The 25,180-nt window shown below is 39.5% G+C and overlaps 1 long non-coding RNA gene across 1 annotated transcript in view; it reads right to left on the minus strand.

Moving 5' to 3' along the window:
* Positions 1-4,414: 4,414 nt before the first annotated feature.
* The window catches only part of LOC140257102 (uncharacterized), a 141,323-nt gene continuing 120,557 nt past the window's right edge, over positions 4,415-25,180 (minus strand). Inside the window, exon 4 of the long non-coding RNA XR_011904956.1 lies at positions 4,415-4,526. This is a non-coding gene — a long non-coding RNA (uncharacterized lncRNA). The remainder of the gene's footprint in view (positions 4,527-25,180) is intronic.

Raw genomic sequence — 25,180 nt, forward strand, 5'->3', positions numbered from 1 at the left:
CAAAATGGCAGCAGTGGAGTATGGAAGAGAAAGAAACAGCCCCTGTTGCATGTAGCTCCTGTGCTGCCATAAAGCATAGGACCCGTTTAGCCAGGGTGTTATTCTTTATCTTCCAAACTGTGAATGAAGCATCCTGGGAGAAGAAAAGTCTCATCTTTTGCCATGGATTGTATTCATAATTCTGTTACACAGTCTTGAGGTTTTCAGCTTCTAGGTTCCATGTGTTCTTAGGCTTTGCTCTCTATCTACACCTCTTAGAGAGAGACTTTAATTTCCAAACATCACCTCCAGGACCTGGAGTTTTAAAGAACACACCTTACACTGCAAGCAATAAAAGTCACCAAAGAGAGTAGTGAGATCATGAGAGCTGGCAGTAGGCCATCACCATATGTTGACAGCACTACAGCAGCAATGCAGAGGACTGCTCAGGGAATTTGTCACTCTGCATTCTTCATTACAACTGCCACAAAGTAGTTTCCTTTGGACTTAAAGGCCACTTTTGCTAACTGGATTCAATACTGGTTTTATGACACAGAAGTGACAGAGCTGACTGGCAGTACAAGCATCCAACATGAACACTTTTTCTATGGAACTGGTTTGTCTGCTCCGCAATATTCTTTGATGGTTGATGTAGCAGCAATCAAAAACAACAAATGCTGACCATTTTTAATATACCTGGAGATACCACAGACCAAGATACCATAGAACAGCCTCTGCTCCCTAAATCCACAGGAAAAACAATGTTTCAGGGAAGCTTGGGTCATTTTGGCTGCTCCCTATGGAGTGCCCAGCCTTACCTATTCTACCAGAGACTTCCCAAATCCTGCTGCATGGGATCCAACACTATCTCTGTGAATGATCCATATGTTAAGTTAAATAGAGAATATCACATTTTAAGCAAGTTTGTGCAGGTTTCAGCAGTTTCTCCACTGAAGTTGGCAAGGAACCCCACAGTGTTTGTAAAGTTTCAGTTTTGCTATGAAATGAAAATTGACATTTCAGCAAAACACTGAATTCTAACAGTCAGGCTTAAACTGAAGTTCTACTGTATTTCCTAGAATTGAGGTTTTCAAAACATAAAGGAAAGCAATATTATGCTAAATGCCAACTCTGTCCTCTCTCACGCAATAATCAGTATGTAATCATGCCACTCACTCTAATGGCTATGCATACATTTCTAGTTAGAATAACATAAAAGGCTTACATTGAAAACCAAATAAGTTGGCTGTTTCTAATTCTAAAGGTATTCATAAATGCTAGTATTAAATGAAATTTATTTTCAGGACTCAAGGACACAGCTAATTTCAATACAAGTGACCACAAAGTGAAAGAACACAAATAGAAATATAACGCACACACACACACACAGCCCACTGGTAAGATTGCCACAATTGTGCAGGTTCTAGAACACCATTAAGATCACAATGTAACTTGACTACTTGTCCACTATGCCTTTGCATACTCGCAGTACACAAAGATATAATTACTTGATTATAGTGTGTTCCCCTCACGATCCCTGCTACATTGCCACAGTGCAATAGGCAATGCTTACTTGATGAACAGCTATTTGATAGTTTGTTTTCTCATCCCTTCTCAACAGGTGGCCTAAACCTCATTTGTTGCTCCCTGTTTAAGCCATGCTCTGCAGACAATTACTCCTGAGCCTTCCACTATGCCTGCCACCACAGTATTTAGCACTCACAACAGAAACTTCCAGTCAGTGCAGCTAAAATTTTGGCACAAACGTTAAGCAACAAAAGGATGCTAATGGAAAGGTTACTAATGGAAAGCACTGGTTTAACAGCCAATATTGCTATTTTGGTAACTTCTAAGTTGTAAACTCTTAAATCACATGTATCCACTTTTTCAACACCCCAACATTTAAGGACAACTGAGTTCTACTGTACTGTTGCATTGATTTGACTCCACAAATGTTGGTGGGGTACCCCATCCCTGGAGACACTCAAGGTCAGGCTGATCAGGCTTTGAGTGCCTGGTGGAGCTGTAGGAGTTCCTGTTCACTGCAGGGGAGTAGGACTAGATGACCTCTTAGTGTCCCTTCCAACTCAAATGATTCTACAATTCTATAATTCTATATTAGGACAAATAAAATGCCGATCTATTCCATTAGAAGACTCCATGACCATGCTACTATGCTTCAAAGAAAGCTAGAAATTGCCATACAAGTGTGTGTGCCCACAGAGTAATGCAACAGAGAGGAATAAAAGGCAAGACTTTAGGAGGAGGGGGAGAGGGGGCTCAGAGTGCGGTACATGCTATAAAACACACAGCTTTTACTGCAGAGCAGCTCTGCATGCCTATGCTGGGAGAGCTTAGCATCCCTGGAATGTCCTTTGGTCTTGCTAATTTTTGCAGACAGGCAAATAAAATGTTCTGTGCAGACTTAACAAGATAACAGAGAGAAAAACAGTTCCCGGAGTACTGGTGTTACGCAGCACAAGCACAGCAAACTGTGGTCTCCCCAGCTCCTGGTCAGAGAGCAAACTGCAGCAGTAACATCCCCTGTAGTGTCTCCATAACCAAACTGCAGCACTGCTGCTGACATTTCACATGGGCAAGCTGTTTTACCCACGTAAAAATAAAGAAATAAATAGTCAGATAGATAAATTTAAAAGTCAAATTTCACTCTCTTACTGGACCAAATTTTCTTGCCAGGAAAATTTGCACATTTTTTTGCAAGACACATTGGAGGACGACTACTTTACTCTTAAGTTATATTCCAACTTTCCTTACATCCTTCTTTCAGTAACAAATAATGTCCAGATTCCTAGAGAGCTTTAGAGCTTGACATGTCAAAATACTCATTTTGTTTGGGTTTCTGGGGGCTAAGGATGATCCTACAGCTGAGGCCATGCACTCCAAGCCTACTAAATCTTCCACAGTGACTTTGCAGGGCAGAATCTGCTGCAGGAAACCAGGGATAAAAAGTGGCACATCTATTCCATATAAGCAAGTATACGAGTAAATCCATTTCTTCATCTACAAGGACAAAGTTCCACATAATATTTAGCTGATTACCTAGAGTTATTACAGGGGTCAGAATCTTTTAAGAACAGATGTGAAAATCATGCTACAAATGATTTTAACCAGCTTGATCACTAATGGGAAATTTGCAGAATAGAGAAAAGAAACCACACAAAAGAAACCACAAATCTCGCAGCAAAAGAAAGGCTTCTGGAAATACAGATCTTTTGTATATTTAAGAAATGTAGCAGACTTCTACACGTTTTAACATAAAACAGAAGCCTTTTAATGCTTTGGAACCTCCTTTGGCTATACACAGCCCAACAGGAATAATTTGTTGTACATGCTGGAAAGGACACGAGTCCACCTGGGAAAAAGCATCTGAGAGGAATATGTGGAGATATTCATTCCCATGACAGCAGTGGCAACATTTAAAGAGGATTTTTGTTTTTGTTTTTTTTTTTTAATGAACCTGGGAAGAGAGAGTGTAGGTTACTTGTTTCCTATGCCTCCAAGTAGAGATCTAAGAACCCAGTTCTGTAACCAGCAATGATCATGGAAAGAGTGCACCAATTCCAGCAGCCCTGGATTAGCTTTGTCAAAATTCAGAACTTCTAAAGGGCCAGACAGAGATTGCATCAGATGGATCCAGACTCTATATTTGGTCAACTAACAACTAGCGCCAGTTTCACCTAGGCATGTGACAACACAAAGAACAGTATGAAAGGGTACAACATACAGCCCCCATCTGCTCTTCCTGTATTAATGACCTGCTTGGAAGGCACAGGGCTATTGTATTTATTTTTCTTGCCATTTGCCTTGGGGGCAAAAGGTGATGCCGTCTGTTTCTGTTTATTCTTAGGTTTTGGATCCCTTCTGATCATGATTCACATAGTAGTTGTCTGAGAGTTTTTTTCTGTGCTTCTACTTATACAAGGACAGGAAGAGACTTTTTTTTCCTTCAAAAAGTCAGCCAGTCACCACTAAGGACTGAAAATTCAAGGCACCTTTTAAGAGGAACTTTATCCTGGTTAAATATAAAGAAACATTACAACAACAAATAAAATTGTTGGAAATATGTTCCCTCTTTCAAGTTAATGTGTTCATATAATTTAGCATCTGCTCTATAAATACTACTTCCTCTTTCCACATCATCCTTAAGAAGCATCACAATTTCCACATGAGGATTAATACTTCTGTAGGGAACACTGTAAGCAAGAAATTTCCTACATTATAGGATCATGTAAAACAAAAGACACTTTATGCTGTGAAGGGCCAGCCAAAGAATAGATCTTAAGAACTGCATTCCCCTGACCAGAGGATCTAAGCAGGCAGCATTGTTCAAACTTGGAACCTTTTTCTTTAGCATTGTGAAGTTCTTATATTTTACCTTTGGAAGGTATGCATCTCTTTGTTCCTCTGAATTCATCCTGCAGTCAATCTGATGAGTAGCACAGAGAGAAGTCTCGGGTGATGCTTCAGTTTGCTTTCCTCTCAACTAGATTAAAAGGGCTACGAAGGGGGAGATGTGAGAACTGTGCCTATGGAACAAAGGAGCAAAGAAAAGAAAATGCTTCCACAGTGAAGATTAAGAGAGAAATGTTGCTGTAATGGAAAAATTAGAAATCAGAAGGTAGACAAAAAGACCAAGAAAGCAAAGGTCTGCTTCTGCAATAAAGTTGCGACGATACAAACCAGATCTGCCAGCTGTGACGCACAAAGGAGCTGCAGAACGAACACACCAAGGTTCACCCGTTGGCAAATGGCACTTGGCTAATATCAGCCTTACTTTGCCTGAATCATTTTCCTTGCAAAGTACACTCCTTTTTTTTCTGATCATTTAAGTCTTTTTCTTTTCCTGTTGTTAGCTATCTCTTCAAAAGGAGTTAGTGTTTCATTTCTACAGCAGTCTGCAAATATTTCATTGTACTACAGCAAGCATCTCTAGGAACTAGGAAGATGTGTGCCATTCTCTTTTTTCTTTTCTTTTTATTTTTTATTTTTTTTTCCCTTTTTTACTCATTGAGGAAGGCCCTGAAGCCATGTTCTCATTAAATCTTTATGGCTTTTTAAAATAGGAAGTTATTGTCCCATATACCTCCTTAATTATGCACCAATCAAAAAGCTGAAAGGAACAGCTCTGCCAGGGACAACTGGAAGGCAACTGAAAGGAAAGAGAAGAATGGAGAGGGAAGAATCCCAGCTGATAAATTATTAAGTTTTTTTTCCCTGTAACATAGGAACATAAGTATGAGGATGGCTCAGCACAGGGAGGGACTAGAGGTTCCTAAGAAGAAAAAGGCCTAAGAACCTTTTTTTTTTTTGGTCCAATTATATTCTTATTTAGAGGATATACATGTTGTTATTTACTGCCTCAGGTGGGCTTCATGAGCCTCACACAACACACACACAGCTTCAAAACTTCTTTTGAAAAATTTTAACTTCTTAAGACTCCTGGAGTTGAAGCACCAGAAACGAGCAACTGCAGAAATACAGACACTGGGTAATATTAAAAGCAATGAAGAACTGAAAAAGTAAGATTAAAAAATGGCTGCGTTTTGCCACGTATTACATGCATGAAAAGCTTTGAATTCAGTGGCAACGTAAAAGAAACGAGAGAAGAAATTTGTAAAAACAATACTAGCAGCATGATGAGGGAAATGTCTAGGTCTGTTCTAAGTTAGGTTTACATTGATTCACATGTGATTTAGAAGTAACAGCACTGCTTGTCACACACTTTCCTAGGGAAGCATTCAGGCAAAGAAGCCTATAAAAGACAGGTTGTTTCTGCCACCTTCCACCACAGTGGGAAATGCTTTTCTAAGCCTACATGATATTAAAAATAAGTTAACATAATTATTCAAAGTTACTTTTTTCTTCAAACCATTAGCATTTACACTCAAAGACTACTTTGTGTGCAGTTTTACCTATTTAAACAATGTCTGGAGGCGCTGTACTAAGGGTTATCATTGACTGCAGCAGTGCTGAACACAAACACTTGTGAGATCTTCCAGCATGAAAAAGAAGTGAGGATGTTTAGAGCAGCACTGGAAATCTAACAAGGCACAGTAAGAAGAAGTGATCTTTGGTTCAGCTGCTAATCCAGGCTCTGGCCCTCCCTGTCAGACATGCAACTCTTCCAGTTCCACAGTGACAGATGTTTTGCACATGTAATCCTTCATCCTTCTAATCTCAGCTGAGGGTCAGAATTGATGGACACCGGGTACATATAAATAAAGAACTTGGAAATACGCAAGTTCGAGCTGGAATAAACAGTATCAAATAAACATATTAATAACAATACGGGCTTTACAGCAAGATTAGCTGCTGACACAAATAACATTTATTCACACTACAGGGAGCGATTTGAAAGAAATAACATGAAAGCGTACAGACAAGTGTTGCTAAATCAAAAACGGCTTTACACAAAGCAGCAAAAAATGAACAAAAAAAATGACAAGGAAACTGATGACATTTCTTTGTTGTTGTTGTTGTTGCATAATGAAAAATTAAACAGCTGTAGGAGCTACAGGTGCAAAGTAGAAAATGGGGAGAATCAAATCAATGTTTCTTTTCAAATGTTTGCACGTAACTTCTTCTAATATGAATAGAGGCAGGAACAGAGAAGTTGACTGTTCTCTTATGCACAATGGCATAGTTCATAGCTAAAATCAGGTACAATTTTCTTTTGTGGCACAGAATTACCTTTTTAGAAATGTCCCAGCAGAAATAGAGTATCTAACTTCTATTTTTCTCCATGTGAATCCATCACTTTTACATCTGAAAACATGCCTAAAATGCTCTAAATGTATTGTCTAGTGTCCAATTAAACACGGTTGACTCAAAGGCCTCAGTTACAGCTGGAAGCATCAGGCCTGATTTTGTGAAGTTTTCCCCTAAGAAATACATTACCCAAAGGGGTCTCAGTGCCTAATATCTATTACAGTGCCTTGTAATTCACACAGGATATTGAAACATGGCCTCTATGAGATTTCTGCTCAAAGACAGAAAAGAAAAAAAAATGAATACATGAGTGGAATGAAAGAAAATATTGGGCAGTGGTTGATGCAGCAGGAGTGCAACATGTGTGATGGATACGGAGATGCTGACCGGGCAGAGGGGCCTGATGGAGCTGTATGTTCTGGGAACCGTTTAGGTTTTCTGTTTGAAGTAAAAGGCAGATGGTTTATTTCAACAATAAAGATTAGCCACTGTGCAGATAAGTATTCAAAGACATAAAAACTCAAAAATTCACCTTGAATTTTTAAGTTTGTTCTGTTGCCTCGTATAGCAGAACTGAACACTGCAGCAGAACTGAAATGAAGCAGCTAGGCATGCTCAGCTAGGAAAAGAAAGATAGGAGGGTAACAATGGCAAGTATAAGTTAAAACCTAACTTTTTTTTTGCACTTTGTGTTCATACTCTTCAGATGCAACAAGTATAGAACTTCATGTATTTATAAATGGAATACTGTAGGGTTTCAATGGCAGACCTCTGGGCAAAGTTTTTCAGTATTTTCATCAAGATACAGTCTGAGTCTGTGGGCGAAAGCTGACTACTGACACCATAGAAACAACACATAAAGTCCTTGATTGCTTTATGGTCCTTCACCATCATCCCTTTTCCAGGGCTAAAAAAGAGATGGAAAGAATATAGTTGTATAATACCAAGTACTCAATCTTTAGCACACCTTATGTTTGGACTAGCCAGGAAGATTGAGAGCAAATGAAACATCCAAGATTTGATTGAACGTTCCTTGCATTCAGCACGAAGCAAGGATTTTTTTCATTCAGTGGTCCCACACGGAATACAGAACATGAGCTCTGGTTACTGAAGTGGTTGGATACCATACAAGTAGAGAAGAATAAACTTTCTTCCTCTGCCAGCTTTAGCCACTAGCCAATGGGAATCTCACATCCCAAGAAATTGTTTTTATTGGCATATTTGAATGTTTCATCACGGAAATGAATTCTTACTGACACGTAGGACACTAAATCCCAGTTTCCTTAGATATTTCCAGCCAACTCAAGACTGACAATTTCCAAGATAAACATAATGAATTTTCAAAAGGTTCGGGAGGCACAGCGTCCTGCTGTCGTTTCTGATGGGTGATGTGATTGTCTTCAGGACATGCACAAAACTTCAGAGACAAGCCATCAGTTCCACCCTTTGTCCACAGTCTGGCTAACTAAATTTGGCTGTGGCACTTACTATTTCTGTTTCACAAAAATACAGCTATTAAAAAGGAGTAGAACTCCTTTTCCATTTCACAGGGAGGGGGTGTGCAAAGCTTATCAAGCTGTCAGTGGTGAAGACTACGCATCTTAGATTGAAAAGGTTCTGCCATACTCTGACTTGAGATCTAGCACATCCTGAAGAACATACATCTATAAGGAAAACGGGAGCATAAAGGGTCTTCAGTTATTGAGAGCTGAAGGCAAAATCCCTCAAAGCCTGCAAACAAAACCTATCCTCCCACTGCAATGGTGTGGCAGAACATGCCTTCTGGTTTGACAGTCAGAACTAGGTTCAGCTGTAATCCTCATTATACGTAGAGTGAATTTTCCACAAACTGCCAAAATCTGTCAGAACAGAAGAAACACTTTAGAGCACCCACCATAGCTGGGGGAAAAGATAGTGGACTGCTTCCAGAGGAAAAAAGTTAAAATACAGAAGTAAAAACTCTGCTGAACTGTAGTTACTGGAGGGGATTAAGAGAAGTAGACGTGGCTGAAGTATGACCCAGTACCATGATATTTTTATTGTCAGAAACCATAATGCAAGGAGTGAAAACTCTGAATTTCAGCAATGTTACAAAAACTGATGCAATTTCACTGTGTGCACTGTGCACACCACCTAGGCTAACTATCCACTCCTCCAAGAACAAGGGTAAAAAAGAAAAAACAACAGCATAGATTTTCAGATAGTTGGTTTGTGAGATAATCTAATGAGATTTTTGCATACAGAAAAATGATCTGCTACTAATTGGGACTATGCACAAATGGGCATGGAAGGCAGCAGAGCAGCATTCAACAGGGATGTCATATGGAGGAGAATTGCTTTTGCAGAAGCGTACGTTTCAGTAATATTTGCATTCCAAATAGGCAACATGACACTCTACTAAATTACTCTTCCTGTGTTCTTCAGGTCCGAATAGGAGTAGTAAAAAATATTTTTAATGGAAAAGAAACTAAATGCTTTTATGGAAGGTCTCAGAGTTCAAATCAGAGAATGGCAAAATTCCTTTGATCTGTGGTATGAACCCTCCCAGTTCCCATCACCACTGCTCTCCTGCCAACTGAATACATGCTGAAATGAGAATTGTAGTCACTAACTAGCTCTGATACTGTTTTCCTTAAGAAGCTAGCTTTTTTGTGCAGCTCTTCTGTAGCCCTGCACAAAGGTTATGGGCTCAGAAGCAACAGCAGCAAAATACAGCCTCCTCTAAATCTAGGATGCTTGATTAGTTTCCCGAGATCTTAGAACACAGAGTTTCCATGGTGTTTTGATTTTTCCATCCACAATTTTATTACTAACCTTCCTGTGTCATCCAATAAGCTCATGACATCCTAAACTTTAGAAAGAAGAAGTATAAAACCTCTAAGTGAGCCTAGCATTTCACATGGCTGTTTCAGGTACAAACATTATCTAAGCACCTAAAAGCAAAACCTTGTAATCAAATTTTCCCCCTGATTTGTTAAGCAATAACACTAACAGTTTGATTTTCAAACAGTTATGCATATCAGGGAGCTCTTATATGAGGGCTGATTTTAATTCAAAAAACATGCCAAATCTTGCTAAATTTAGAGCTAGCAATTCAGAAACTCTCAGTGGCAAGTGGGACAGTGACAGTGGTACTTGCACTGGAACAGGGTTGCACTGCTATCAATTCATGCATTTTTTTAAGAAACCAAAGAGATAAACATTATCTGCCATAGGAAAGATAAAAAGTAGAGAAGTAAAATGAGTGTTCAGAGGTTAATGAGAAAAGATATTTCAATGCAACAGTTTCCAGGGAAAGGAGAGCTACAGCGATCGCATGGGCTATGGGAGGACTTGAAACAAGAGTTTGAAAATACTCTGAAGAAATGTCCAGTATTGACAAGGTGAAGATCTTCTATAAACATTAAGATTACTACAGTGGTTTCTCCAACACTGAAATAAAGCAGCAGAAGGACAAGAGCTTCACTTCCTTGACAGCTGACATTGACAGTTATTTTAGATGGAAGAGATGTGGCCTTATACACATCTATTTCACAAAATGGGTTTTAAAACAAGTTCCAGTTGTTACACATCATTACAAACTTCTTAATAGCCTGTATCTTCTATTTCCTTTTCTAAGATCTAATGGAAACAGTTTTTCACTTGGTTTCTAATGAGCAAATTTGAACAAATATATGATATTTTTTTTTCCGTAGTTTTGTTTTTAATGATTAAAGTAAGAATAAAAGTCAAAGCTGTATTTTGCTTGAAATTATAGATCTCAAGAATTAATGAGGCCAAATGAACAGAACATGTACCATTTCAAGCATCTAACTTACACCTTTAGAGAGAAATACAACAGTCCCATTAAATTTCAGATAAAGTTATACCAGTCAATGGTAGTAAAGTTTAGTCACTTGATAAAGATCAAGATCAAACATTTGCTCACTATTATCAGTGCTGTTAACCCTCTAAGTGCCCCACGCTGCAGGTGTTCGTTTTCCTACCTTTCATTCAGAAGTGACATCAGAGCAAATATCTGCACAACCACCTGTTTATTTAATACACTCAGTCAGATGTAGTTGTGCTATTTCAAAAGATAAAGCAGAACAAACACAATTCTTATTCTTGTTTACTTCACTGTAACCCAACACCCTCAATGTAGAAAACCTCTTTTCTGATTTCCCCATTGAACAGCCTCAATGGAATACCCTTGTAACAAGCAAAAGATACCACAGAGCTCCAGTCTGTTAACAACTGTTGTATTCCCTTTCTATTTGCCTCAGTGTATCACTTGATAAGTGATCCTCAACTCAGTCCTTTATATCCTGTTTCATGTTGCCAATCCAGCAGGTTGTTTAAATGGCTGCTTAGTGGGAAGTATATGAACATTCATAGAATCAGGGAACAGCTTGTGTTGGAAGAGACCTTAAGATCACCGACATCCAACCCCCTGCTGTTGCCACCCACATTCTCAGCAACATATTTATATACTTACTTACATTGTCCTCTAAGTTCATCAGTGTTGGTCAATCAGCTCTTGTGTACATCCTTTGGAATGCTGCACTTTGAGGCTTAATAATATTCAGGAGGTCTCCAGCCTCCTGATATTGAGCCTGAAAGCATCAGCCTCAGACCAAATGTGTTTGACCCTTCATTCACATCATTGAAGCAAAACCTTAAAAAGGCTTTTGCACTGGGAATACTCCTATATATAACCACTCTTGAAATGTACCCCTTGGTAATTTGATTGCAACCTCCAGCTTTCAAGGTTTTCCTGCTTCTTTGTATGCTGCAAGTTAGGCTGCTATAGGGACTCTAAGAAGACAAATCTATAAGAAAAAAACACTGAAAAACAAAAACAAAAAGCAAAAAACTCTGCATACAAACCAATGAACAAAAAACAGAAATCCCATTAAAAGCATTTTTACACAGTCCTTCAAGGCACACCTGCAAAACTTCATATCCTTTCTTTTAGTTTTCTTTAGAGACTTTAATTAATCACTTATCAGGTCATGAGCCTTGAGAACATTAGCAAAAAGAAAGTATTTTCCAGGTGTAGAGGCTTTTAGCTGCTATTTGTGCTTTCAGAGCAAGTCTTTACTGACACCGCTTTGCCCTAGAGCAGAACATATTTGATTCTGCTTAGGTGAAAATCTGTCATGTCATAAGCAATCCCACAGCCTTTCTGAATACTGAGTTTTGGAAAACAAGTTTTATAATTTCACTTATCTATTTCTTTTTAGATGAAATCACAGACATTCATTCGGTACAGAGAGGTCTAACTGATATGAAAATATAGAAAAGAGATCACAGGTGATTACTGAGAGCTTCTGCAAGATACCTCCTTTGCATTGCCCCAGTAGCACGTAAAGAGGATTTGGCCAAAGTGATGATGAAATTCAACTTTAAATAAGCACTAAACACAACCCATCTTCAAAAGCACGCTGAGCAAATTACTCATCTGAAAGCTCACATTTTGGCATGGGGAGAGGTAAAATGTTACTCTGATTTCCCAAGTGTCTAAAAAGTAGATCAAGTAACACTAAAATGAAATTGTCAAACTAGTAAATGGTTTTTCACTGAGATAATCTTTATACTTAGGAAATAAATATTACAGATGATTTCTAGTGCAGTCCAGCTCTGATGCGTAATGCTCCTTCACCAACTCTTCCCTGTTGCTAAATACTCTTTTCTCACCCTTTCTAAAATGATTGCCTGCAATCATTGCCCTTAAGGTGACATTCATAAGGTTCTGGTGTGGATTTCAGATGGGAAGATTTATGGTGAATGGTCCAATGAATACATGCAGAACATTTTGCTGCTGACTATCATCTTGATCCCTCCCGATACACTTCATTCCATCTTAAATCAAATTTCCACTGATGCTCATCACAAGTCATAGGAAGAGCCCACATTGAAATGCACATTACTGCTCTACTTCCATGCACTTCATGGTTGTCTGCTCCAGGTGGTAAAACAAGTGGAAAATACTAGTGCATAGTGTAAAACAAGCCTGATTTCTGCATACTTAACTCCACTAGGAAAATATTCTTATTTCCAGGATGAATGTGCTTGAAACAGAAAGCAGATACTCAGCTTTCAGCTAAGCACATCCTGTTCCATGTTTTCTTTGCATTTTGTCTATTAGTCCTCCTCGCTGCTTTATCACTAAGCATAGCTCTTGAGCCCAGCAGGTCTTCCATTTGGACAAAGGCAGCACTTGGACACAACTTGTGCTGTCAGATATCAGCTGCCAGGCCTGCTCCAGAGCACAGAGAGTACTCTGTGTGGGACAGAGAGGTGGGAGCTGAAGGGCAAAGCCTGCAGCCCTGTGACTTTCTCAAGTCAGAGTGCAGTGACACAGGCTGCCCTTTAACCTCTGCCTCTAACAGCTATCCCTGAGGTATAAGCAAGTGATTCACTCTGCTGAACCATTTAGGACACTGGAAAAGTGAAAATATTTTTTTCTCTCTATCTCATGATACAATGATACTGCATCAAGGTAACAACTGGGAACGTGACCAGTTGCAAACATCTGTGCCCCATTTATAGACTTCTTTGTGCCCTTCCTGGTAGGTCCAATCTGGGAGATGTATTTGGTCCCCAAGGCCACAAAAACTGCATCACAGTTTCAGAACAAATGACTTCAGAATCTTTTAGTTAAAAGAATATGGGAAGCTGACATTCCTGAAATTGTAATGTCTGTACTAAATAGAAACTGGACATCACAATCTGAAAGTGAACATTATTTCAACAGCAAAGCAAGTAAATATAAAAGAGGAAGCTCTTGCCTTAACTGCAGTGCTTCTCTGCACTTCACTTCTCACAAGATCTCACATGATAATTAGTGATGTTTCAGGTTACTGAAACAGCTCCTAGTCTGCCCTCCTGCCACAAGAGGGAATGACAATCTGAATCACAGGATTAGAGAGAAAAAAAAACAGCCCTTCAGTTCACCCCTCTTCCTTCCATTCCAGAACACATGCTCATGTTGATTACAGACTGCTTTTTTTCCCTTCCTATCTATTCACATGCTGTTTCAACAAGAAGATATTTCATAGCATCATAGTCTGTTTGTAAGGATTTTGCTTAACACTGTGCTGAGATATACCCTCCTACTGCTCAACCTTGTGAATACTGATGGAGAACAGCCACCATAGCCCCAGAAGCAGCGCAGTGCTGAGGGATCAGGGTTTCCTATGGAATGTGCTGTGGCAGCCAAACTCCATGGCACTGGTTCAGAAAAACAATTATAAACATTCCTAACCTCATCCCTCCTCAGGAAACAACTTAATAAGGTACTTCTCTTTAAAAATACGCTGTGCACTGAGATGCACATTTCCTGCATTGTGGACTACATCTGGAGATAAGATCCATGCGGAATGACAAGTCTCTGCCCAGGCCTATAGAGCAAAGAGTTCTGGGAAGTTCAAAAGAAAAGTAGTTAATACTTTTGCATTTCTGGCAAAGAAATACAACCACTACGATCCAGAGACATTAAAATAGGTAACGTGTACAAATGTTTTTCAAACACAGCCTTACCAAGGCAAATACACCAGTGTGAGGTAGGGTGTGTGTCCTGCATGGGCTCCAAACCTTTCTCAATCAGAAAGCCCAAAGGCAACTCACACCTCAAGACCAAGAGCAGCCCACAGAACAGCCTGCAGCACCTGCACAGGACCATGGCTGTGGTCACTTCTGAGTGAGGCAATGAACCCATCCTGCTGCCCAAGAAAATATCCCTAAGCCAGCTCTTCAAATCTCTGCAGTTTGGGCACAGGTAAGTTCACTTCACATGGCACAGCCTGCAGCTCCACTAAGCTACATCTCACTGCAGCCACATCTGTAAACAACACAATGGCTCCTCACTGCTTTCATACAATTTCTATTAATTGCAACAGAATTCCTGGAAGCCACAAGACAGTCACTGCAATCTCAGCTGTGGACCCATCCTGTACTTTCAAAGAGCAGTAGGATTTGTGATGTTCCCTGAGATACCAACCTTAATTCTACCTCTATGCAGGTGCAGCCAGCCACAAACCTTCATGCTTCTATGAAAGCAATTAGAGGTACTGGCAGGCAAGGTGTTCGCCCTCTTTGCCTGATGTTTGTCTGTTTTCAAACAGTCCCTCTCCTTTATCCAACAAAGCTAGTAAAAGCAGAAACCCCCAAAATAAGGGTATGGAACAGCAAAGAAGAAAGCAGCACTGAGGGAAATGTGCTTTTAAAGGGACTAAGGAACTAAATCCCACCAACAGATAATGGGAATGGGAATGAGAAATCCAGGCTTGGAAGACCTCTGACCCTCATTTTCAGCTGCCTTGATGTAGCAGTTTGTTTAGGGCACTGCATTTAAAAGCACCATAACTCAGATAGCTGAGGATTTTAGAAAAGGCTGATCCTAATGCCTCGAACATAAACATTGTTCCTCTTTTTAATATAATGTGTATACACAACTAAGACCAGGCAGAGCACACATGAAAGCCATACAGGAATTTGCAGAGGCTACCACTGTCTGTGTGGGTGGGGTGGGAGATTTCTGCCAGAGAGAGTCTGGATTGGAGTACATTGTGTTGAAGAGGAGAGGGAGAGGAGAGCAACTGCAGTTCAGTGAGCAGACACAGGCAACGGAAATGACAAAAAACCCCAAACTCTTGAAAGAGTGTAGAAGTTTCATCAGACAGAGCACGCTTTTGTGAAATACTGAATAGTGTGTGGAGGGAAAGTGAGAATAAACACGTGTTTTATAGTGTGCTTTTGCTTTTAACTGCGAAACAGAACTTCTGATCTGTCGTCTGCTCTGACACGTTTTGAGAACGAGCAAATAAAAGGAGAAGAGCGGAAGTCAAAATGAGAAAGAAGGCTGACTGCAGTCTGCAAACCGAGCGCTACAAGAGACGGATGTGGTGTGGGCATGAAGTCAAATCACAACAGAATATTGAGACAGGATTCTCTTCTGGAAATAAACAGAGAGGGAAAGTGCTGTTTCTCAAAAAGGAAAAGAAAAAAAGAAAAGAAAAAGGAAAAAAGGAGAAAGGGAAAAGGGATAGATGTTACAGAAGTGCTTAAGGAATGCCTGAAAGGATACATCCCTGTACAAGAAATGCAAAAAACCTAATAGCCTTTTATATATTTATGAAGTAAGTGACAGAAAGGCTAAGCAGGAAAGTCCCACTGTTACAAAAGGGAATATTCACACAGCTCCCATTAGCTGTTGCTTTCCAACACTGCAGTCTTCAGGGGAATTAACACATTTCCTATTGAGAAAGAGGAAAACAAGACAGCTCATTTATCTGGAGGAGCGTCCCCATCTTATCACAGTATCTGAGCAGATCAAAGCTGTCAGACACCACCAAAACCAGCACCAAAAGATGTGGAACATCTGAAGAAACTCTTCATTCCCTCATGTAAATTAAATGGAAAAAAAAAAAAAAAAAAAAGTTTGTGGCTCCACTGCCTTTAGAGATGTTTTGCTGCAGTGCTGACATAGTGGCAATGAATCTGCTCTTACTGTTAGAAAAGTATAATGGACTGCCTGAGCCCGTGCCTCCAGCTCAAACCTGTAAGGCACACAGGGACAAAAAGTATTTGGTTTGTATCTGTTCTTTTCAATCTGCTGAAAGGAACTGCATCTAGTTGAAAACTTTCAGCTGAAAGGGATTCTGTAACTTTGTTTTCTACGTGTGCACCTTCAAAATGGTCTGAATTTTCAAGGAGTTCTAGGGGTTATAAAGTCAGATTCTACAACAACACACGAGTTTTCCAAATCATTTAAGAACTGCCAACAACATCACTCACACTTTAACACTATCTCCATAAAAATTATCTAAGAAGACTCCATTAAAAAAGAAAAAATACAACAAAGTCCATAACCTAGCCTGCACAAAATGAGAAAAGCAAGTTTGGTTTATTCAATGACCTGCTAGTTTGAGAGATCAAAGCCGTAACCACAATCATCACAAAGATTTGCAATGATCTGTAAGTGTGAAGGTTTGACTACATGGAATATATCCAGAAGGAACACTCCGACTCCTGGTATTTATATTACTTCAGCTAAGGAGAAGTAGCAATAGTTAATAAACTTCTCTGACTCTCTGAAATTTGCAGACCTAGAAACTAAACCTGCAAAGCGGTGGGTATCTCCTACTCTTAGCGTAGCCAGGATGGAGTCCCAAGAGACCATTAGGTAAATTTGAAGTAATCTTCCATAATTAATGGAAAAATCCTGTGACTTTCGGACAGCAGGTGGGTTTATGAAACAATCTCCTAACACCACCAGAAGCCAGTTGAGAGATTACAAGTGCCATAATCTGCTCTAACAGTCCTTCTTTAACTCCTGAGCACTGAAATTCTAACCAGGGAATGAGACGGAGGTACCTCTTTATGTCTTTTAAATTGTTATTTGATTAAAAGTAAGCGGCTGCATCGTCTGATACAATGCAGTTCTCATGCTGGGAAGTCGCGAAAGTAAACTGTGCTCTATTAAACCCGTTAGCAGCCGTTAAAATGCAGAGTGCTGCTGGCACCTTTCAGAGCAAATACTGAAATATGCATCATGTGGGCACCTTAAATGAGTCATTTTTAAAAAGATTTATTTTTCAATCATTCTATAAACAAGAATAAATCAAAACAATTCAGTCTTTCACCCCACTGAGATAAAGTAAGTGCAAATGCTGCTTCAAAGTTAATTGGCTCTGAAATATTTAAGTCTGGGGAAAATAATTTTGAATGACAGAGTTTTAGAAAAACATCTATATTTATTTCTATATCCATCATATTCCTTTACATTTGTAGCTCATGAGGCATAAAATTTTTTTAATAGGTTAGCACAACTACATGCAAATGCTAGGAAATGCATTATTCCTCATACGAAATCGGGTTAATATTCGTCCTTATTCTACTGCAGAAATAAAATGCACAGATGTGAATAAAAAGGAAATGTAAATGGTGTAAGTGTGGCTGGTGACAAAAATTAAAGCTTTGATCTACCGCAATTGAAATGGTTTTATCGAGGCTATTTTGGTTATGCTTGTGCGTGCTGCAGGAGCTAAGCAGCAACGAGTGAACTCATCTACCTCTTTGAAGCAACTTCTGTAGCACTGCCTGTAATCACTGACCTCAATTGAGGTTGAAAAGCGATCTGAACTGTGCAGAACATCATGAACATGGGGCTACATTTAGGGACAAAAAAAATAATGATCCAAGGAATGGAAGACCTCTGCTATGAGGACAGGCTGAGAGACCTGGAACAGGCTGTTCAGCATGGAGAAGAGAAGGCTCCGGGGAAACCTGACAGCAGCACTTCAGCGCTCATAGATGGGCTATGAGAAAGAAGGGGACAGACTCTTGAGCAGAGTCTGCTGCGGTAGGACGGGGGGAATGGTTTCAAACTATAAGAGAGATTTAGACTGGATATAAGGAAGCTTTTAACAATAAGGGTGACACGAGCACAGGTTGCCCAGAGAAGTGATGGAAGCCTCATCCTTGGAGACATTCAAAGTCAGGCTGGACTGGGCTCTGAGCACCTGATGGAGCTTTAAGCATCCCTGTTCACTGCAGGGGAGCTGGATTAGATGACCTTTTAGAATGCTCTGCAACTCAAACTAATCTGTGATTCTATGATTCAAATAAGGCACTGGTGGAGGGTACAGCAGAGTGAAGTTTGGGTCCCCAAGGACACGGTCTCCCACGCGCTGCATCCCCAGCTGCCACACATACCGAAGTCACCAAGACCCAGCACTACCCAACCCAAGTCCTCCTATAGAGCTGCAGGTCGCAGCTGCCAGCCAGCAGAGAGCAATTTGCAGGGCTGTGGTTGCACACTTAGTGCTCCAGCACCCAGAAAGCATCCTGCATTCTTTGTTTGCTTAATAAGAGCAGACAGTGAATGGCAGAGAAAATAAGGATAATTCTGCTGATATCTTTCTCTAAATTCTGTCACCTGCATTGCAACGAGCTGCAGACATTCGTGGCAGCTCTTCCGGACAGCCCTGGATTGCGCTGTCTGCTCTGTCTCTGGTGGCAGAGACAGGTTTCTTGCCTTCCTCCTTATGCTAATTAGAAGCATGCATGCTCTGCTGACCAGACTATGATTGAATACAAATTCTGCCTACATCCTTTCTATCAGTCCCTGTGTGCTGTCTTTCTCTCCCTTTTCCCTTCCATCCCCAGTCACAAGATGCTTCAGGCAAAAGGCAAGAGCACTGTAATAAAATGACATCTCCAAACAGTGAGCTTTTTTTTCTCTCCAAGGCCCCTGGCTATCTTAGTTTCATTACATTTCTCAGGAGGGGGCATCACTCCCTGACAACTAACATCTGGCCCAAGAGACCTCCTAATTTAAAACAACAAACTAATTATTGTCACCTACTCTTTCCTGTAGCTTTTATCTTTATTTATTTTTTCCTGGAAGAAATATGTCAGCATATTTTTCATTTGAACTACTAATGGTTTGGGTTTTTTCCCCTTAAGTATGCTGAACTTTCTTCTAAGGGGAGGAAATCCATATTTTATCAATCAGTTTCAATTACCTACTGTATTTCACTCCACGGTGCTGAATTATGAGTGGGAAGGATGTCTTGATTAAAGACTTTACCAACATCCAGACATCTGAGAAACCAATCTTTCTGCTCGCATGACATGTTATACAGAACACTGGGAACTGACATTATGTTAAATTTCCTTTATTATGATTTCTTTTTTAAGTTCAAGCTACAGCTCTCTTTGTTAGATCACTGATACAAGCAACAAGGAGCTAGAGGCGTTTATTTTAAGAGATTCTCTTATTTTTCAGGGTACTAAAGGAGATGCCAGGGCAGTTTAATGTCTACATGGCAACTTTTCAACTGGAATGAAACCTACTTCCATGACTTAGCCATGAGAAGTAGTGATTCTTGTCTTGCTACCAATTTTCCTTGCCTCCATGATAAGTTATTTACCAAAATTCACCCTCTACATTTTCCACCTTTAATTGAGATTCACAGTACTGTACTTACTGGATGCAGTACTTAGAGAACTGAAAAGGATTTGGAAAATAAAAGAAAAAAAATAAAAGAAAAAAGAATATATTTTTAATTACTGTTACTGCATGTCGTAAATATTCACTGAGATTCACCACACAGCTACAGCTGAGAAGTTGCTAATTCTGTTTCCTGGGTTTGGTTTGAAAAAGCAGAATATAGAAACAGAAAGTGAAACCACATCTTAAATTAAGCTAATACAAGGTTTGCACTGTTATCTGCACTGTTAGGACTGAACTTCTGACAGCACAGAGCCACAGTCCCAAGCCAATCCAATCTCCAGAAAGCCATACACAGAAGCAGCTTATGTTGTTTGGCTGTTGTGGTTATATGATCTACTCACAAAATTACCAAAATAATTTGCTTGATGGGTTAATTCCAGAGAAGTCGTTCATCCCACCTATTGAATGGACAGACTGAATGGACACAGCTCAAGATTACACTGAGAAAAATACTTTAACCAAAATCCAAAATATTCCATTAAAAAAAATAAAATAAAAAAATCAACAGGAGACAGTCTGGCATTCAACCTGGGGAAAATTACTATCAAACCCATTTCAGAAGAAAACAGAACCTCTCCTCCATGAGAATAAAGCATTGGTATCACCTCACAAGATGATTACCTTTGCAAAAGATGGGAGAAAGAAGATAATCTTGGGGCGAGATTGATCCAGTCTTTGCTGATCCCAACTACAGTCTCCAGGACAGCTGCTGATCAGCTCCACAGCTATGGCTCTGCATAAACTAGCTTAGGGTAAGAAAAGGAGATGCCAGCAAGTCACCACCAGCACTCATTAGGGCTGATTTATTTATTTATGATCGCATACCAAGGCTCCTGCCCTTTGATGTAGATCAGAGCTGCTTCTATAAGCAGATACTTAAAGGCAGACAACCAGTAACTACCTGGCCACAGAGTGCTGGGTGAGCAGCTGGGTTTTACCAAACGCCCTGAATTGGCAGCACAGAGCATATTCCTTTCCACTGTACTTTTACAACAGAATAAGAGGTTTTCAGCAGACAGAAATGATATTTTTAAAGCTATTTGTCATCTTGATAATAGAAGTAAATAAATTTATAACAAATTGTTTCCCTCCATATTTTCACTGAAGCTCTGATAAGCACTAAAAGATCCATGACTAAATTCTCTTCCTTTAACCACCGAGTTTATTGAGAGCGAAAGAGCTCCTTGCTCTCTTGTGCTTTGCAGGAGAGCAATAAATGGCTCATTTCAGTTTAAACAGGATGTAGAAGTCTTTACAATTATTAATATTATTCTTCTTTATGAAGTGCAATTTTATCACCACATTTTTTCTAGTATCAGGAGACATTACCCCCAGGTGGTTCCACATTCCTCAACTAGGTTGTTTTCAGTTGCCACACACCCATGGCACAGGGCTGAATTACCTTTCCCAGCATGGCACTATTTTTACATCCTTCAGCAGCAGCTCTGCAAAGAAGCCAGGGTGGGGGTGAAACGTTTTGGCACATCACTCCATCAGTCACTGGGGAGTTGGGCTGGGGGGTGGTTTACAGAAAAATGAGTTTTGGATATGAGGGGGGAGATAAGGAATGTTATTTTAGGCCCAAGAACTTCAGATACAGAGAATTCAACAGGAATCTGGGGCTGAACACATGCAAACCAGATGGCAGTAATTAAGCCAAGGCTTTCAGGCTGCCTTTGACTTCCATTGAAGGCAGCTGGATGTAATATCTGTTGATTCCAGATAACACAAGGGCTGGCATTCACATCTCCACCTTTCTGCCCATTGTAGAGAGAGAATTTTAGCACAAGTAGTCCTAAGAGTGAATATAGCCGTATTATTTTTTACTGCTATGTGGTAGAGACTTAGGACTTCATTGTCTTAAGTACCTTGGGGAGCTAGCAAGTCCCTGCCCCAAGCCACCTAGCTGTGCAGTGATGAGGGCAAAATGCTCCCTTACCACAGCATGGTGCAGACCTTGGTATCCAGGGAAAGGCAGCTCTATGCTCCTGCCAGGGAACAATCCAGCACTGTAGGGCATGCTCAAATTCAGATGTTGCTGGGTATGGTTTCTGAATGCCCCAGGGACCTTTTAGGACAAGCAAACCAGATTTCCCTCATGCATATTTGAAGTCTAAGTTGAACTGAAAGGCAAAGTGAAAAAAGACATAATGCAGTTGTTTACTTAAGATGTATGAGTGCAGGAAGTTACTTTATCATGTCCTAGATGGTGACATTGAATTCCCTGAGCTCCCAGCACATGTTTGCCTTGCCTTTGGTCTGTGTGATTTGGATATAAGCTAGTTGTCATTTATAACACATCCAGTTATCTGGCACACACCAAAATGATCTTTGACTTTTTTTTCCTCATGGGGTTTGCTTTTGGCTCCTGACAGCACGACCTTGGGCACAGCTCCAACAAATAAATTTAAGATACTTAATGGCATAAGTTTAAATGGATCATGACTACAACTCCTGCAAGAGTACAATTAAGCAACTACTGCCATTTCTTTTTGAAGGAGAATTATAATGTGGCTGTTACTGATAAACAGCTCTGAAACACACTGAAAGCCACGGTGTTTATTCTATGCACAAAGCTGAAATGGGACAGACAACAGGAATAAGATTGAGAGTCAGTGAAAAAGCAGAACATGTATCCCAGTCAGAGAACTCATACTCAAAACTAAGAGATGCCCCTGAGAAAATTCAGTAAGACTGTTGCTGCTCATTTTCACTTGAAAGGTGACTGGATTCTGGAGTTATGAGAAGTCCTATGATGCAGAAAGGAAGGCAGAAATAACTACTGAATATTCAAAGCAGTCCATGTACCTTTTTTCTGTCATTTCCTGAGGGCAGATCCTGCAAGATACTTAGCATCAACTCTTTTGGATGACACTTACTCACCATTTTTAAGCTTTATGAAATAACTCTGAGTAGAACACACAACAAGCAGCAATTAATTACCTATTTAATGAATGTGGTTATCAGTAAATGCAGTATGAAAGCATCATTAAGTGATGCTTTATTTCTGCACGTGTTTGAAAAGGAGGAGAGAACCACTAGCTGGAATCTGAGACTATCTTTATTTCCAGGTTTATGTAGTCTAGGACAGAAAGAGAGCACAGGGAAAAGCAAAGAGGAAGACACAGCAAGAAATAAATAAATCCATAACATAGAAGTCTTTATAATTTCCTGTAGCTCTATTTGCACACTTTCAGTTCATTACCATTGAACATATAAATCTGCTCAACTTCTACCTCATTCTATATGAAAGTTGTTCTAGAACATACTATAAAAAAAAAAGATTTGAGAACCACACTGAGGAAGAGAGGCAGAAAATTAAGATACTCATTACCCAGGTCCTAAGGCTTTTCTTAGTGGGTTTAAGGTGTTTTCCACAAATAACAGCAGTCCATTCACTCTGAGCACTCACTCAGTCCTGGAGTATTACTCATTCAATAAAGTCTTTGCAGAGTGAAATCCTACGTCACAGAGAAATCCTCTCCACCATTTTAAGCAAAGGCTCCTCTGCACTCCCATCATGGGACAGAGCCCTTCCAGGAGCAGAGCTCCCACTGAAATGATCGAAGCGGACTGATTTTGTGGTAAGCATCCAACAGCATTTTGAAACTATCTCCCCTTATTCTCTAACAAGCATCTAAAAATAACCTCTTGAGACTGACACATGGGAAAATCATTATGAACTGTAGCTGATGTGGAAAAATCAGCATTTGAAATTGTGTCATTCAACAGATTAGTGCTATTTAGGTATTAGTTTTTAGCATAATAGTACGTAAAGGTAAAAGGTTAGAACATGCTTGAAAATAAACCAAGGTAGGTCCTGTGGATTCAGAGCTACATGGAATTGTCAGGAATGCCCATATACAGCTCCAATCTGAATAATAAAAATCAAAAATACAAACAAACAACTAAAACAAAACAAAAACACACACACAAAAAAAAAACAAAAAAAAAAAAAAACACAAGGTAACAACATGGAAAGTATTTGGGAGGGAAAAAACAAACAAACAACAACAATTTTTTAAAAAACTAAAATGATCTAAACATCTTTTAAATACTCCATTAGAGCTAAATAAAGAAAAGGATACCTTATAAATAGTAACAAGACCCGACAGGCATGCAACTCACTCTAACTGGTTGAAAACCAATTTCAAGAGAACTAAAAATGCATTGGTGGCAGAAACAGAATGTTATCTGATTCTATACTTTCTCTAATGAAGAATGAAAGACTCAGAATCAAATGAAGGTTAAAATGAATGAAAGACTGTGATCACCACAAATCAGTTGTAGGTCTGCCCAAACCCCATATGCTTACACGTTCCTATATGCTTTCAGAAAGTTTCTGCAAAGCACAATACCCACATTTTTTTGTTGCTGAGTTAGAGTTGCAAATAAGAAGCCAAATGCTGACCTTCTTCCTTGCTATTTGCAAAAGCAAATTGCAATTTGCAAAAGGTTTTTGATAACATTTGGTGTTAATTGGACTTTGAATGTTGATCTTCCAAATCACAGTAATCTTAAAGACACGTGTGAATTATCTCAGCATGTAAGAGAGCAAAAGCTCAGATTGCAATGAATCAGAATCTAGGTTCTTTCAATATATTGCTGGCAGGGTGACTCAAAATTCTTCACCTTTTTTCCTGCATGAAAGTTAATACAGGAAGTACATACTGCATTTAACATAAATAGATAACAGTTTTAGATGTTAAAAATATGAAAAAATACATTTTCTAACTAAAACTATAGTCAGTGAATTTTGGTTTTCAAAGGAGAACCAAGCTTTCAAATGTGAAATCTGATCTACTTCACCTATTGACAAGAGGAAGGATACTTCATTGTACAGAAACTGCCCTCCTTTATGATATACTAAGTATGTATAGATTTAAGCACCGTAAGTTCAACAAGCAGAAATCATCAGTCAGCCAGAAGCAGTTTGGGTTGATATTCCCAACAGCAAATGAAAGATTTGCTACTCAGAATCTCACCCATTAGGAATTAACCAAGCCTACCTACTACCCAATTAGCACAATTTCATTGCAGAGAAATAACATGGCCTGTTTAGCTCTTTGCCCATTATAATAGTTATGAAATCCAGATCAATTTTTTTTCTGCTTGAGAGAGCAGCACACTCCACTTTTGCTGATCTCTGCAGTGGTTTCCATTGTAGCAGAACTTTATCCGTCTTACCTATTCCTCTCAGTCTGTCCTGCTTCATTTCACTAGCTCTTAATCATCTTCCTCATTAAATATAACATTAGCATCATCATTTGGGAGACCCACATACATTTTTCCATGCTCCTTTACACTGTTTTTCACATCCCATTTCACAACTGCGCTCAAACGTCAACATTTATTTTCCTATATATCACCACAATCTCTCTTACTTTAGCTTCTTATTCTACATTTTTAAGATCTATCCTGTGCTGCCTAGGAGGCAAAAACTGCACATTTCCTATATACAGTATTGCA

This window comes from Excalfactoria chinensis, chromosome 11 (assembly GCF_039878825.1).
Source record: "Excalfactoria chinensis isolate bCotChi1 chromosome 11, bCotChi1.hap2, whole genome shotgun sequence".
In the NCBI taxonomy this organism is placed as follows: domain Eukaryota; kingdom Metazoa; phylum Chordata; class Aves; order Galliformes; family Phasianidae; genus Excalfactoria; species Excalfactoria chinensis.